The sequence below is a fragment of the Arachis stenosperma genome, chromosome 6, assembly GCF_014773155.1.
Source record: "Arachis stenosperma cultivar V10309 chromosome 6, arast.V10309.gnm1.PFL2, whole genome shotgun sequence".
Lineage (NCBI taxonomy): Eukaryota > Viridiplantae > Streptophyta > Magnoliopsida > Fabales > Fabaceae > Arachis > Arachis stenosperma.
In genome coordinates, this window is record NC_080382.1 from 21,421,275 (window position 1) to 21,438,091 (window position 16,817).

The following is a 16,817-nucleotide window of genomic DNA, read 5'->3' on the forward strand; positions in this document are numbered from 1 at the left end:
TATAAATAAAGAATTATATAATTAGAAAATACCGTTGTCAATAGTTACAAAAGACAATGGTGTTAAAACCGTTGTCAAAGATGACTACATAATAAAACCGTTGCCAAAACACGACTCCAACGTACAACGCTTTAAAATCGTTGTCTTAGATGACTATAAAATGGCAATGGTATTAAAACCGTTGCCGAAAAACGACATCAATGGTAATGCTTTAAAACTGTTGTCCTAGATGAAGATAAATTGGCAATGGTTTTAAAACCGTTGCTGAAACCTGGCACCAACGGTAACGGTTTAAAACCGTTGGCTATGTGAATAATAAAACCACAACAGTTTAAAACCGTTGCCTATCCAGTTACGGTTTTAAACCATTGTCATGTTAATAGGAACGGTTCGAAACCGTTGCTTATTGAGTAACGGATCAAAACCGTTGTCTAAAACTTTCCGTTAAAACCGTTGTCTATGCCACTAACTGTGGCAACGGTTTTTCTGTTACCGTTGCCTTAGGTAAAAAACCGTTGCCTTTGAGCATTGGTAACGGCTACATATACCACAGGTCAAAAACCGTTGCCAAAGCGTTGCCTAAAGTTTTGGGAACGGTTTATCAATCTACGGCAACGGTTTTTGACCGTTGCTAAAGGCCATATTTGTTGTAGTGGAGCCTCCTTCCGAAGTATGTCCTGTATCGGATTAGGCGGGTTCCCAGGCTAATTCCTATCAATCTTTCGCTCCGCTTCCATTGCTGCCGCCATGTGTGCCAGTTGGTTCCCCTCCCTGGGGGTCTAGGTAAGTCCACAATTCTCTATTTCTTTTATCTAGTCTAGAATATCTCTTAGAGTGGGTTCCGATTCGCCTCCTATGTTGTTTGATTTTAGAGCTTGTACCATGAGAAAGCTATCTGATTCAATTAAAATTTTATTTAACCTAAGGTTTCTGGCTAGGATGACTGCATTTCTAATCATTGTTGCCTCTGCTGTTAGGGCTGAGCTTGCCATGATTCTGTTCGTAGGACCCATGAGGAGTCTCCCCCTGTTATCTCTGATCATTGTTGCTATTGCTCCTTCTCCTGAGTTGCGATTGAAGCCTGCATCCACATTGGCCTTGATCCACTCTCCTGGTGGTGATTTCTAGGTAGCTGCTCTCCTTTTCTTTGCCATTTTAGTATTTGTTGCTATTTGTTTCTCATCATTGGTTGCTACTGTAAATTTTTTTCCATTGCGCTGGCTCTTCTGATTATAGTCTTTGGATCGACTGTTATATTCTGAAAATAAGCTATGTTTCTTGCTTTCCATAACTCCCAGCACAAAAAAGAAATTTTACTGATCATTATGTCCTGATTCTTGTCCTTGTCTGCTCTAATTTTTCTCACATTCATAAGAAACTAGTTCCCAAAAGTTGAGATAGTTTCTGTTGATTGACTGAGTTGGCATTGAGTCCCAAACCAAGCTGCCCTAGTCCAGGGACATAGCAAGAGGGTATGTTCTATAGTTTCAACATTCTCATAGCAAATAAGGTAGATGGGATTCCTTGTGAGTTTTTTTTCTAAAAAGATTGGCCCCCACTGGTAGGATATTTTGAGCCGCCCTCCACATAAACATTTTTATTTTCTGTGGTACCCGAAGTTTCCATATTTCTGCCCACACCTCTTTATCCTCCCCACTTGTGGATGGTGCATTCAAATTTTGTTCGTTCTCCTCCTTCCTAGCAGCATGATATCCTGTCTTAACCGAGTAGCATCCATCTGACTTATACGACTATTTCAGAGTATCTTATCTATCTATTAAGCTTATCGGGGTTCTGAGAATCTTGTTGGCTATATCAATCGAAAATCCTTTTGATCTTTACTTTGTCCCACCCTTCTCCTCGTTTTATCAGCTCTCCACTATGCTTACCTCCTAATTTTTTCCACTGAAAATCCTCCCCATGCCGTGAGCCCAGAAATCCTCCCAAATATTGATAGTTCTGCCGTTACCAACCATCCACTTTCCCTTACTTCTCAAGAAATCTCTCCCTTGTATGATGCTTTTCCATACCCAAGATGAACCTTTCTTTCATTATTTTAACCCAAATTGCCTCTGGTTCTTCTAAAATCCTTCATGCCTGCTTTGTCAACAGGGTCAGATTTTGATGTTGAAAATCTTTGAAGCCTAAGCCCCCTTTTCTTTTGCTTTCACAAATCTTCCTCCATATTTTCCAATGGATGCTAGATTTCTTATTGTTAGAACCCCACCAGAATTTTGCAGCTTTGGCACTTAATTTTCTACAGAAACCTTTAGAAAATAAGACCACATTCATAGCATAGGCCGGAATGACTTGAACCATTGATTTGATGAGGGTTTCTTTTCCAGCTTGATTGAGTAAATTTTTTTCCATCCTTCCAGTTTGCTCATTGCTGTTTCTTCTATCCATGCTAAGGCTTTGCTTTTTTATCTCCCCCAATGTGCTGATAATCCCAAATATTTGTCCGGATTGTCCCATGTGCTCATGCCCATAATCTTCTCTCTGTCCACTCTAGCTTGTAAGGCCACTTGCTTGCCAAAAGTGATCCCTGACTTTTGTAAGTTTATTTTTTGCCCTGATGCCTCAGTATATTGGTTGAGGATAGAAATAATTTGGTATGCCTCATTAACATTTGCTTCAGCCAAAATAATACAATCGTCTGCAAAAAAAAGTGTGTGAGCGTAGGTGTAGTTGGTGCTATCTTAAAACCTTTGATCCTTCCCTGCTCTTGTGCTTTTTTCATCAAGATAGTGAGGACTTCTGCCACTAGGATGAACAAGTAAGGTGATAAGAGGTCCCCATGTCTGAGTCCTCTACTAGGAATGATTTTTCTTGAAAGAACCCTATTCACTTTAAAATGGTAGGACGTTGTGGTGATGCACTCCATGACGAGATTTACCCAATTTGGATGAAATTCGAAAGCTTTCAGCACCGATTCAATAAAATTCCACTCAATCCGGTCATAAGTTTTGTTCATATCGAGTTTAATCGCCATATTCTCTGACCCACTGCTTCTTCTTTTATCCAACCTATGATATATTTCTTGTACAATTATTATGTTATCTTGTATGAGTCTGTTGCTCGTAAACACACTTTGGATAGGTGAGACAATGTCATTAAGCATGTTTTTCAGTCTCTTCATCAAAATCTTGGTAATTAATTTATAAATGAAATTGCAACAGCTAATAGGTCTCACCTGATTGAGATTTTCTGGTCTCTTGACCTTGGGAATGAGCACAACCATGGTTTCGCTTATGTCTGGATGGATTTTTCGATTTTCAAAAAAATCTTTTACCATTGCAACTAAATCTTCCTTAACCACCTCCCAGTGACTTTGAAAAAACTTTCCGTTTAAACCATCTGGGCTCTGGACTTTGAGACCTCCCATGCTGAAGACAACTTCTCATACTTCTTCTTCCTCCACCTCTCTTGTAAGCTTTTCATTCATCTCCTGTGTTACTCTTTTTGGCACTTTTTGGATGCATTGATCTACACCTTCTCTTACGGATTTAGTGAACAGGTTGAAAAAGTGATTTTCTATCATTCTCATTATGGCTGAACTGTCGGTCACACAGTTTTTACTGTTGTCCTTTATTCTCTCAAGTCTATTTCTATCCCTTCTCTGCAGAGCTGTGGCATGAAAGAAGGTCGTGTTGCTATCTCCCCATTTTGACCATTTGAGTCTTGATCTCTGACCCTAATATTTCTCTTCTTGCTTCCATAATTGTTCTATCCTCTTCTTGATGGTCTGCGACAAATCCTGCTGCTGCTCAGTCATGCTTGAGTTTTGGAGGTTTTGGAGTTCTTCCTGCAATCTTGCTATTTTCCTCTCAGCTTGAGTAAAATTTCTCCTGCTCCAACTTTTGAGCTCCTTTTTATAGCTTTCCACTCTCTTAATCAAGTTCTTCCATTTATTTCTTTCTCTTGCGCATCTATTCCAACCTCTTCTAACCACTTCTTTGCATTCTCGGTGATCTTCCTAATGTACTTCATACTTGAAATATCTTGGGCATTTCTTCTTCGGCTCTAGAGTAAGAACGAGCAGGCAGTGGTATGAGCTTATAGCTGGCCTAGTTTCGAACCTAGCATGTTGATAGATAAGCCTCCATTTCCAGTTTGCTAGGCCGCGGTCAATTCTTTCCTTGGTAATAAAGCCATGCCTTGAGTTGCTAAACCAGGTGAATTGCCCCCTTTCAGCTCTAAATCCATGAGATAGTTGGCATCAATGAAATTTTTGAAGTCGACCATTTGGCTGCTTGGCTTGGGATGTAGACCTTCTTTTTCGTCTTGGCTGATAATATCATTGAAATCCCCGATAAACAGCTGTGGTATTAGCTCACTATCTCGGTTTTAAGCCATTTCCTTCCAAAGAAGCCTTCTTTGAGCAAATTTCGGACTACCGTATATAAATTTACACTTCCATTTGTTGCCTTTCATGTCGTCAATATTTGTAGTAATAAGATTATGGGACCAAGAGTAAACATCAAGATCAATACTTTCATTCCAAAATAAACAGAGGCCCCCGGATAAACCCCGGGGTTCTACATTAAGGTAGTTAGTATATTTGAGTTTCTTCTTAATGCTCTTAATACATTACTCCTTAGCATTATTTTCCATTAAAAACACTACGGTTGGCTTTATTTGTTTGCACAGATTTCTTAGTTCTAAAACTGTTGCAAGCACCGCCAGCCCCGACAGTTCCAGCTTAAGATGGTCATGGCTGAGGATGGGGCATGGTAAGGCCTACCTCCTTAGCCATCATTTGGTTGTTGTCCACTCTTCCGAATTGTTGTATCATTCTTTTCTTTGCTCCCATGACTTCTTTCACTTGTGTTCTTCCTTTCTTGCTGTTGCTGCTCATCTCTTCTTCTTCTGTTGCACCTTTCTGGTTACCATATTCTATCATCATTTGGTCTACTCCTTCCCTCTTCCTTTTGAGCTTTAGTCGGGCCTTGATGTTTTGTGCTAATTCTAGTTTCCAAGCTTCTGTCATGTTCTTCTTCTCATAATCTTCTTCTTCTTCTTCATCCTCCTCTTCCTCAGGTAATTCAATGAAGTACATCTCGCCTATTGTAGAGTTATAGACTTGGGTTTCTATTTCGCTATTGCCTTTTAACTTCTTTTCCTGCTTTTCTCTAAATTTTCAGCAGCTTTTATATTCTCCAATAACATATGTCTTCCTTCTGCTTTCCTCTTCAGCCTCTTCTCTTCCTTTTCCCATCTTGCTAATCAAATCTGATGTATAGTAGGGGCCTTGGATTGACATTCATCGATTTTTTCCTTTTCTATCATGCTCAGTCTATTGTTACAGAGGTCTACCATGTTGATGTTTTGATCCATCTTGGAATTTTTTGGTTTGTGGTTTGCACTTTCTCTTTGGTTGTCCAAGTTTTCCTTTATGGACAGGCCCACATAGTTTTCTTCTCTCTTTTCTTCACATTCAGTCTCTTTTTATTTTGGGCCTATTTCATGTTGGCCCATATGCTTGGCCCTTCCTTTTTTCACTAGATTTTGCAGAAGGTTCCCAAGTTCCTTTATGTTGCCTTTTCCTCTGTCAATATCTTTTCCTCTTTCTCTATTTTGATTTTCTTCGTTTTTCTCTCTCTTTTCTTTCACCGTCTTTCACCGTCTTTTCAGGGATTACGCCATCATTCTCCTCTCTCCCCATCGCTTTTAGTCTTTCAGTCTCCTTTTCTCCCGCAAATTCCTCCTTCTCTGACCCTTGATGTTTACTTTTGGATTCACCTACTCTATTACTTTCTGTACGCCTACTTTCACTCTCTATATTTTGGTCGTGTTCTCCACGCGCTCTTTCTTCCACCTCTTGTCCTTCTTAGTTTTCTTCTTTATTCATCCTCGTCCCTCTGTTGAAAATTGCTCTAACTGGGTCCACTCCTAACCCAGGTTCATACCTAGGTCTCACAGGATCCCAGCTAGCCATTACTAGCTCTTTTTACATTCCTTCTTTCCATGTCCTATGATACCGCATCTCAGGCAGTAGCAATCTTCGAGTCTTTCATATTTGAACTTTATCCATGTTTTTGGTTGTTCTTCTCTAGTCATCCAGAAGCCCGTAGGGATGGGTTTTAAAATGTTTATGGCCACGCTTACTCTTAGGAAGGTTCTGACAAATACATTTCCCCTTTTTGGATCCTCCACTTCAACCACTGCTCCTAGCATATTGCCAATGGTTTCATGGTTTCTCTTACCATGTGTTCCAAAGGAACCCCATGTATTTGTACCCAAAACTCCATAAGCTCGTGACTAACTTCATAAATAGCTGCATTTTGCCCTCATAATTGCAGGTTAAGGAGATGGCTTTTGACATACCAAGGTCCCCACTTGAGAATTTGCAACCTCCTTCTCTAGTCCCTGAAGCTCACCAGTAGTTTGTTCTTTCCTACTTCAGAAATGAAGATATCCTCCGGGTTCCCCCAGATACCCAGAAGTGCATTCTTGTTTGCCTTAAAACTAATTTCTTTATCTGCTATTATTTTACCTACTAGGTTGATGCAAGCCTCTTTATATTCCTTCTTTTCTTTCTTGTTGATTGTGATGGTCATTCCTTTAATCTGTTGTAATCCATATGTTGCCTTTGCCGTGATTCCTTGTTGGCTCGTTGACCCTTCTTCGTGATATTGCAGGTTGTTGTGGGATTCCATGTGTTTGGTTTGATGATGTAAATTCTGATGGTTGTGTGTTACCTTGAAGTGGAGCGGGTAGTGTTTGTTTTTATAAGTGAAGATTGGGAGTTGAGATTTGGTGTTTGGTTGTATGATAATTAGCGGTAGTGAAATGGATGAAAAGTTGGGTATGAAAGAGATATTTTGATGAAGCTAAAAATCACAAGAATTAGAACCAGAGTTCTACTTGACTCTCCCTAAAAGAGAAAGCTGCTCTCCTGAGAGAGAATCCTTGCAGAAAATGCTCTGCATGGATTTTGATTTTTGAACAGGTAGAATATTGGAACTTGGGTCACGCTCTAAGGCTTTCAAGTTTCAACTACCCACGTCCGAGAAAATGGAATATTGGAATGGCATGAAATAGGGAAGGAAGAAGTGGGTCCATATATTCCATGTACGGCCCAATGCTAATACGAATATTGAAAAAGAGAACTGAACGTATGAAGAGACGGCCCAGAATATACCACCCAAAATTCAAGCCCGATTTTTGTTTTATAAGTATTGACCTACCGACTGTTGGCCCTCCCAAAAAATAAAGACAGCTATTAGAAAATGACAACCAAGTTAGGCGGATTAAGTAGTTTGTTCATTACATAAGTTAGAAGGTCGAATTTCGTCTTGTGCATGCAATTTATTAAATATTGAAGGTATGAATTTTATCTTGTATATACAATAATTTATTGATCAATAATAAATTTTTTTAAATAAAGAAGTCCTCATCATTAAGTTATTCAGTAAATATATGGTATTATTGATGAATAGAATATTTAAAATTTAGAATCACATTAAAAATCATATTTTTAAGAGATGTAGTAGAATTTATAATACTTTTTTTCCATAATTAAAAATGTTCATTTACGAGGTGATCAACTAAAGTCTTATATCCAATTATACTATTAGAAAATTAAAAATATTATTTGTACATCAAAATCAGTCACTAAAATATATAAATATGTAACACCCTACCACACTCAGCTTTACGCTTAAGCCGTAAAATAGAGGTGATGTTGTATTACAACCTCTAAAATGAAAAGCGTACATATAATAGTAGAAAGAATAGAATAAACTAGGAGCCTTGAAGAACCGTTGAAATAAAAATCACAGAATAAAAGTGCAATGTTCAGAAAACGAGTTAACTTGCGTACAAAGAACACTATAGCTATGAAGCATACTATAAGAAAAGTAGGAATAGAGGGCCAAGGATACAAAATAACAAGCTCCTAACTCAGCTCACGAAGTCAAGGCTGGCCGAAGAATATATACACATATATATACATATCCAAAACCCAAATTTACATAAACAAAATCCTGTTTTTCCATAAGCCTCTAAGAGGGTCAAAAGGATCAAGTCTTGCGAAGAGGAAACTAAGTATGTATATATACATAACTGTACAAAAAAATAACCCGATAACCACTTCGCTTCAGAAGTCCAGACGCCTAATGAGGTGCCTCTCGACCTACATTTGAAAAATAACAACATAGTATGGGGTGAGAACTAGAGGTTCTCAGCATGGTAAAGGTGCTACACATATAAGATATAAGGTCCTGGGAATGCCAGAGGCAATCCTAGAACACCGACACTCAGATTAAAAAGCTTAAAGTATTAAACAGAAGCCATAAAAGGTGGTTTTCTAAGAGTATCTAAGCCTAACTTAACTTAATCTTAAATCTAGTCTTACCGCCTTTCCACCATACTTCCATCTTCGACAACATATCACAGACAAATAAGTAGATAAAGGCAAACACAAGAAGGTTACAAGTACTGCAGGTAGCAAATATACTTTAACATAGCAAATACACTTAAGCATACCTAGTTAATGCACAAACAAGTAATTCAAGTAATATGCACATGATGCATGCATGTCCTATGGCTGATGAGTCTCATCTGTCAGTTATCAAGCCAACCCGACAAGTCCGGTTTGCTAAACCTTTGGACTGTCCCACGACGTGCATCCCCAAGAGTCTATGCATAGCTTTTTCTCAAATAATCAATATTGCTCAATGGGGGTAACATTCCCGGGAATTTATAAGTGCCCGGTCACCCTTACGTCGTAGGGTCAACAGAGTATCGAGTTTTTGACCTGGTACACGTGGTGGCAAGCCACGGTACTTTACCCAAGGAATCTCGTATCTCAGATCATTTAATTAATCAAACCAAGTATTATACATAATCATTCATAACATTTCATAATTCAATTCATCACTTTCTCAGCTTTACTTCAGCTCCAAGTTATTCCCACTTCCTAACTTCATCTGATTATCAGGTTTAATACTATTATTTATGACTAAAGGAATGAAAATAGAAGCTTAGAAGTTCGAAATAGGGTTTAAAACTTAGAAAACCATGTTTGCTGGAATAGGGGCCACGCGTATGCATGGGAGTGTAAAAAGGTAGCTCGTGCGCGCATTCCCTTATCATGCGTATGCGTAAATGAATACTTCGTGTCACGCGTACGCATAGGGCTACTCGCGTACGCACAGTTAAAAATTCCATGCCACGTGTACGCGTGGACGTACATTTTTCAAAAAACCTGATTAGGCAGAAAGCTGCAGAATTTCATAATTTTTAACCAAACTTCCAACGCATATAACTTAATCATTTTAAATCATTTTACATCCGTTTTTCAAACGGCATAAACTTCACGAACCCATTTTTCATTTAAAATAAGTTGAAAACAAATTGAGGGTCCGGAAGCCAAGTTATAGCTCGCCGAAGTTTGGCCCCAAACCAAATTTTGCAAAACTCCTTAAACCTTATTTTCATTCAAAATCTTCATTCTATTCATCACCAAAACTGCCAATACCAACCCAATATGCCAGCAACAAAACTCTACACTATTTTATCAATCATCATTCATTAACATTACATAATCTCACATTTCAACAACACCATCATGCTCTTATTCAATATGTATGTAATCATATAATCACCAACTCAACCATGTTCCATACTAACATCAATATAACAACAATCTCCATCACATAACCAAATCACATCATAAATATCAAGGATACTAAGCATTGTACGTTTTCGTGTGTTCCAGCTTATCCTATGGTCATCTAGCCTAAGTTTTCACAGAACATTATATATTAAATGTACGAAACCTAAACCATACCTTGGCCGGTTTCCTCGTAGTGATCAAGGCAACTTATTTAAACAAACACATGCCCAAAAACTTCAACAAAACAGTAGTGTTCAGCTTCCTCCAAGTTCCAATATCCACAATTTCAAGCTCCAATTATTTATTCACAACCTAATACACATTCATAACACATATATACCCAATTTAATACCCAAGACATAAATTCAGTAAATTAAATAGAATTTATGGTATCCTCACCTTACCCAAGCTTCGTATAAGTAAGAGTGAACGTTTTCCTCAAGCTAATTGGATCCTAAAATACCAAAGAGCAAAGAAATTCAATACCTCCACATAATTTTTAAAAATTGGGAGAAGGAGTGGCTGAGAACAATAAAGTGAGTTACCTATGAAATTATTCCCGTAGAAACGTAGAGCTCAACGCGGCGGTCGCGTGGCCACAAACGGTTCGGCGATCGGAGCTCAAACGAAAGAGATACAGAGATTTGAATTTACTGTAAGGGTTTGGAAGTGTTTTTCGTTTCTCCTTTCCCTATTGTGTTTCAGCACTGCATCTGCTGAATTGGGGGAAGAAGAGAGGCTTGGGTTCACTCAAGTGCTGGGCCGGTTGGGCCCATAAGCTCGATTTGGGTTCAGTTCAACCGATTTGTCCCGTTCGGTCCAATCTTGGACCGAATTCTTCGAAATTAGTGTCAAAATTCTTGTTTTGATGAGCTCTATCCTAATTTAATATAATATTCACATTTTTAATTTTTTTATTAAAAATTAATTTATTAACTAATTATTTACTAATTTAACGGGGTTTACATCCTACCCACCTAACAAAGAATTTTGCCCTCAAATTTTAAATTTAGTTACCTGAAAAGAGGTGTGGGTAGTCTTTTTACATATCTGATTCGAGTTCTCAAGTATGTTCCTCAATACCAGCTCGACTCCAAGCTACTTTTACCAGTGATACTTCCTTCCCGCGCAATCGTTTAACGCTAGCGTCATCAATCCTCACCGGGATTACTGGAAGTGTTAGATCTTCTCTCACTTGAATCAGTTCTAGTTCCAGAACATGACTTGCGTCAGGAGTATACTTTCGAAGCTGTGATACATGAAACACGTCGTGCAAGTTCAAAAGATATGGCGGTAAAGCAATCCTATAAGCCACCGGCCCAATTCTTTTCAGGATCTCGAATGGTCCAATATAACGGGGATTCAGTTTCTTAGTCTTCATAGCTCTTTCCACTCCAGTGGTTGGTGTAACCTTCAGAAATACATGCTTTCCTTCTTCAAACTCCAAAGACTTTTGCCTTTAGTCAGCATAGCTCTTTTGACGGCTTTGGGCTATAAGCATTCGGTTACGAATCTTCTTTATCTGCTCAGTAGTTTCAGCTATCATCTCAGGCCATAATAAACTTCTTTCTCCAGTTTCATACTAACATAGTGAAGATTGACATTTGTTGCCATATAGAGCCTCATATGGAGCCATCCGATGCTCGCATGGTAGCTGTTGTTATAAGCAAACTCCAATAGTGGCATATACCGATCCCAGCTTGCCGGCTGGTCCAAAACACAAGCCCTTAGCACATCCTCCAAGGTCTGGATAGTTCTCTCCGATTGACCATCTGTTTGAGGGTGATATGTAGTACTCAAACTTAACTGAGTCTCAAATGTACGCTGAAAGGCTTCCTAGAACCTTGATGTGAAACGAGAATCTCTATCAGATATAATGGTAGAAGGCATATTGTGCAATCTGACAATCTCTTTGATGTACATTCGAGCCAATTCTTCCATTGTGCAACTTATTCAGATGGGGAGAAAGTGAGATGATTTTGTTAGTCGATCCACAACCACCCAAATAGCATCATAACCAGTCCGATTTCTAGGCAAACCTGTCACAAAATCCATTGTGATACTCTCTCATTTCTATTGTGGAATTTCTAAAGGCTGAAGGGTTTCCGATGGTCTCTGATGCTCAATTTTAACATTCTGACATGTTAAATATTTAGATACATGCAATGCCACATCATTCTTCATTCTTGGCCACCAGAACATCGATTTCAGATCATGATACATTTTTGTGCTTCCTGGATGGATTGAAAACCCGTTCTTATGAGCTTCCTTTAAGATACCTTGTCGTAGGTCTCCGACATCTGGCACAATAATCCGGTTCTTGAACCTCTATAAACCATCCTTATCTTCTGACACTCTCTACTGTTTTCCTTGCTCAATTGCTGGCAATGCCTTATGTAACGCTTCACCATCTTGATGAGCCTTTAGAAGTTCTAATTTAAAATCTTGAAATTTGCAATTGACTCAAACACAGAATTCCAGATTCTTTCCTAACTCTCAGTTTTAAACCTTGAAATGCCTTTAGTAACCCTTATTCTCGTAGCATCATCCAAGCTACACATAAAGATTTCTGACTTAAGGCATCCGCCACAATGTTCACTTTTCCATGATGGTAATTCAATTCGAAATCATAGTCTTTCAGAAGCTCCATCCACCTCCTCTGACACATATTCAACTCTTTCAGCTCAAAGAGATACTCCAAACTCTTATGGTCTGAGAAAACGTGGAACTTAACGCCATAGAGATAATGCCTCCAGATTTTCAGAGCAAACACAACAGCAACAAGTTCTAAGTCATGAGTCGGATAGTTCATCTCATGCAGCCTTAATTGTCGTGAGGCGTATGCTACAACATTTTGGTGCTGCATCAGAACACACCCCAAACCCTTTAATGACGCATCAAAGTACACTTCAAACAGTTCACTTGGCTCAGGCAATACCAACACGGGTGCAGTAGTCAACCTTTGCTTCAATGCTAGAAAACTCTCTTCGCACTCCGAAGTCCAGACAAAAGGTGTACCCTTCCTAGTCAACTTAGTTAAAAGTAAGGTGAACTGTGAAAATCCCTAAATGAATCTCTGATAATACCCCGCCAATCCTAGAAAATTTCTAATCTCTGTCACTGAAGTTGGTCGCTCCAAATTCATCACTGCTTCTACCTTAGCAAGATCCACAGCTATTTCCTACTTACTCAATACGTGACCGAGAAACTTCACCTCACTCTTCCATAACTCGCATTTAGATAACTTAGCATATAACTTCTTGTCTTTCAGAATTTGCAGCATAGTTCGCAAGTGATCGCATGCTCTTCTTCAGTCTTAGAGTAAACAAGGATATCATCAATGAAGACAATAACAAACTTGTCCTGGTACGGCCGGAAAATCCTGTTCATATAATTTATGAATATTGTTGGAGAATTGGTTAACCCGAAAGACATCACCATATACTCATAATGACCTAACGTGTCCTAAAAGCAGTTTTCGGAATATCTTCATCTCTAACCCTTATCTGATGATACTCGGATTGCAAATTAATCTTAGAGAACACACCGGCACCCTGTAATTGATCCATTAGGTCGTTGATTCTAGGTAATGGATATTTATTCTTCACAGTAATTTTATTCAGTTGCCGATAATCGACATACAAGCGCATACTTCTGTCCTTTTTCTTTACCAGTAACACTGGCACTCCCTACGGAGAAACACTTGGTCGAATAAAATGCTTACCCAATAGATCTTCTAGTTGAGCCTTCAATTCAGCCATTTCTAAAGGTGACATCCTGTAAGGAGTAATCGAAATCGGATCGGCTCCAGGCACCAACTCAATCACGAATTCAACCTCCCGGTTAGGTGGAAATTCATTAATATCATCTGGAAACACGTCTAGAAATTCACATACAACCGGAGTCTGCTATAAACTCTGATCATCACCTGATACTCCCGCAGTTAATAACATAATATCCCTGAGATTCAGTTCCAGAACAATTTACTATCATAGAGTTCAAATAGTAACTATTCACCACAACCAGTGCTTCTGACCCTTCCAGCATAAAATGAACAGACTTCTCAAAACAATCAAGCAAAACATGATTCTTGGATAACCAATCCAATCCCAAGATGAGATCTAGACCAGTCATCGGCAAATAAATCAAATCATGCACAAATTCACGTTGTTGTACTCGAAATGGAACTTGTGGACATCCTAACCTAGTCACTATAGCTTTATGAGTAGCATTATGCACTTTCAAATCATAACCTAAAACCACCATCCTCAATCCTAATTCATTAGCCTTTTCAAATGCAATAAATGAATGAGTTGCTCCAGAATCAAATAAAGCATTTAAGATTTTACCAGCCATTTCACAGTTACCTCTAATCAGTGTCTTAGATCCCTCAACACCTACTGCAGAAGTGGTGTACACTCTCCCTAACTGATGTGCTCTACCAATCTCATACTTCTTCCTCTCCGGACAATTATTGGCCAAGTGCCTGGGCTGTCCACAAAAATAACATACCCCAAGTCCTGATCTGCACGGAACTCCAGGATGATACTTCCCGCACCTCTGACAGTTCAAATCCTGCTGTGGCTACTTTCCAAACCTTCTTCCTTGATTAACATTAGTATTCGGCCTTCTGTAATTACCTTGACCATGATTCTACTGCGGAACAAAGCCTCCACGCTTGAAATTTCTACTTCTCGAAGCAAAGTTTCTCCCTGAAGTCCTTTGAAAAGGCACCCACAAACTTTCTTTCTTTGCTGCCGCCTTCCTCACACATTCCTCAACCACCCTATTCTTATTCACCAATTCAGAAAACAATCTGATCTCTGTTAGTGCAACAAAGCTCAGAATATCGCTTCGAAGACCTCCCTCATACTTAATACATTTCCACTCAGCAAAATCTTGAGTTGCACCTTGACAGATACGAGAAAAGCGACATAACTCCTCAAACCTGCTAGTATACTCAGTAACATCCATTGGCCTTGCTTTAATTGCATTAATTAAAGTTCCTTGGTGTTTCTGACCGAATTAGGAAAGTATTTCTTATAGAAATCTGTTCGGAAGACTTCCCAAGGAATCACAGCGCCATCTAGCTGCAGGAAACGTCATGTTCCCTGCCACCAATATTGAGCCTCGCATTGTAGCTGATAAGTTCCAAACTCAACCCATTGCTCCTCAGGAACCAGTTGAGCCTGCAGTGCCCGTTTCATAGCCTGAATCCAATTATCTGCATCAGTGGGATTTGAGGTTCCACTGAAGGTCAGAAGGTAAACTTTCAGAAATGTTGCAAGTGTAATAGGGCCTTCTTCGTCATTATTGTTTCCGTGATTACTCTGGTAAGTGCCTCAGCTGTCGCCTGCATAGCTGCAGCCATATTTCCTAGGGCAGCCATAAAGTCTATTGGGTCATTCCCTGCCAGGCCAGGAGTAACGGTGCCTATCCTACCTCTACTTCGGCTGCGACCGCGTCCGCGAGTCGACATCTGGTCCCCTATACACACCAAACAAGTGATATTAAGTTGATCAGTTTGAATATCGTAGGTCTAATGCTTTAAAGTCCAAATGCATGCTCACAAACGTTTATGCCATATATATCGGTCAGATATCCTAATAGCACATAAACACATATACAGAGAATGCATAGAAGCATAATCAGTCCGTCTTTCAGACTCTATAGAAACGAACTGATCTGATACCATAATGTAATACCCTAACTGTACAACAAAAGGATCAAGTCTTGCGGAGAGGAAACTAAGTACGTACACACACACACACACACACACACACACACACACACACACACACACACACACACACACACACACACACACACACACACACATATATATATATATATATATATATATAACTGTACAACAAAATAACCCGATAACCACTTCGCTTCAAAAGTCCAGACGCCTAACGAGATGCCTCTCGACCTGCATCTGAAAAATAACATAGTATGGGGTGAGAACCAACGATTCTCAGCATGGTAAAGGTGCCACACATATAAGATATAAGGTCCTGGAAATGCTTGAGGCAATCCTAGAACACCGACACTCAGATTACGAAGCTTAAAGTATTAAATAGAAGTCATAAAAGGTGATTTTCTACGAGTATCTAAGCATAACTTAACTTAATCCTAAATCTAGTTTTACCGCCTTTCTACTATACTTCCATCTTCGACAACATATCATAGACAAATAAGAAGATAAAGGCAAACACAAAAAGGTTACAAGTACTGCAGGTAGCAAATATACATTTAACATAGCAAATACACTTAGGCACACCCAGTTAATGCACAAAAAAGTAATTCAAGTAATATGCACATGATGCATGCATATCCTATGGCTTATGAGTCTCATCTGTCGGTTATTAAGCCAACCTGCCAAGTCCGATTTGCTAAACCTTTGGACTGTCCCTCGACGTGCATCCCCAAGAGTCTATGCATAGCTTTTTCTTGAATAATTAATATTGCTCAATGGGGGTAATATTCCCGGGAATTTATAAGTGCCCGGTCACCCTTACGTCGTAGGGTCAACAGAGTATCGAGTTTTTGACCTGGTACACGTGGTGGCAAGCCACGGTACTTTACCCAGGGAAGCTCGTATCTCAGATCATTTAATTAATCAAGCCAAGTATTATACATAATCATCCATAACATTTCATAATTTAATTCATCACTTTCTCAGCTTTACTTTAGCTCCAAGTTATCCCCACTTCCTCACTTCATTTGATTATCCGGTTTAATACTATTATTTATGACTAAAGGAATGAAAATAGAGGTTTAGAAGTTCAAAATAGGGTTTAAAACTCAGAAAACCATGTTTACTGGAATAGGGGTCATGCGTCGCGTGGCTCACGCGTACGCATGGGAGCGTAAAAAGGCAGCTCATGCGCGCATCCCTTTATCATGCGTACACATAAATGAATACTTCGTGTCACGCGTATGCGTGAGCCATACGTACGCGTGGACATGCATGCTGGTCCATTACGCGTACACACAATTAAAAATTCCATGCCATGCGTACGCGTGGACGTACGTTTTTCGAAAAACCTGATTAGCCAGAAAGCTGCAGAATTACATAATTTTTAACCAAACTTTCGACGCACATAACTTAATCATTTTAAATCATTTTTCATCCATTTTTTAGACGGCATAAACTTCACGAACCCAATTTTCATTTAAAACAAGTTGG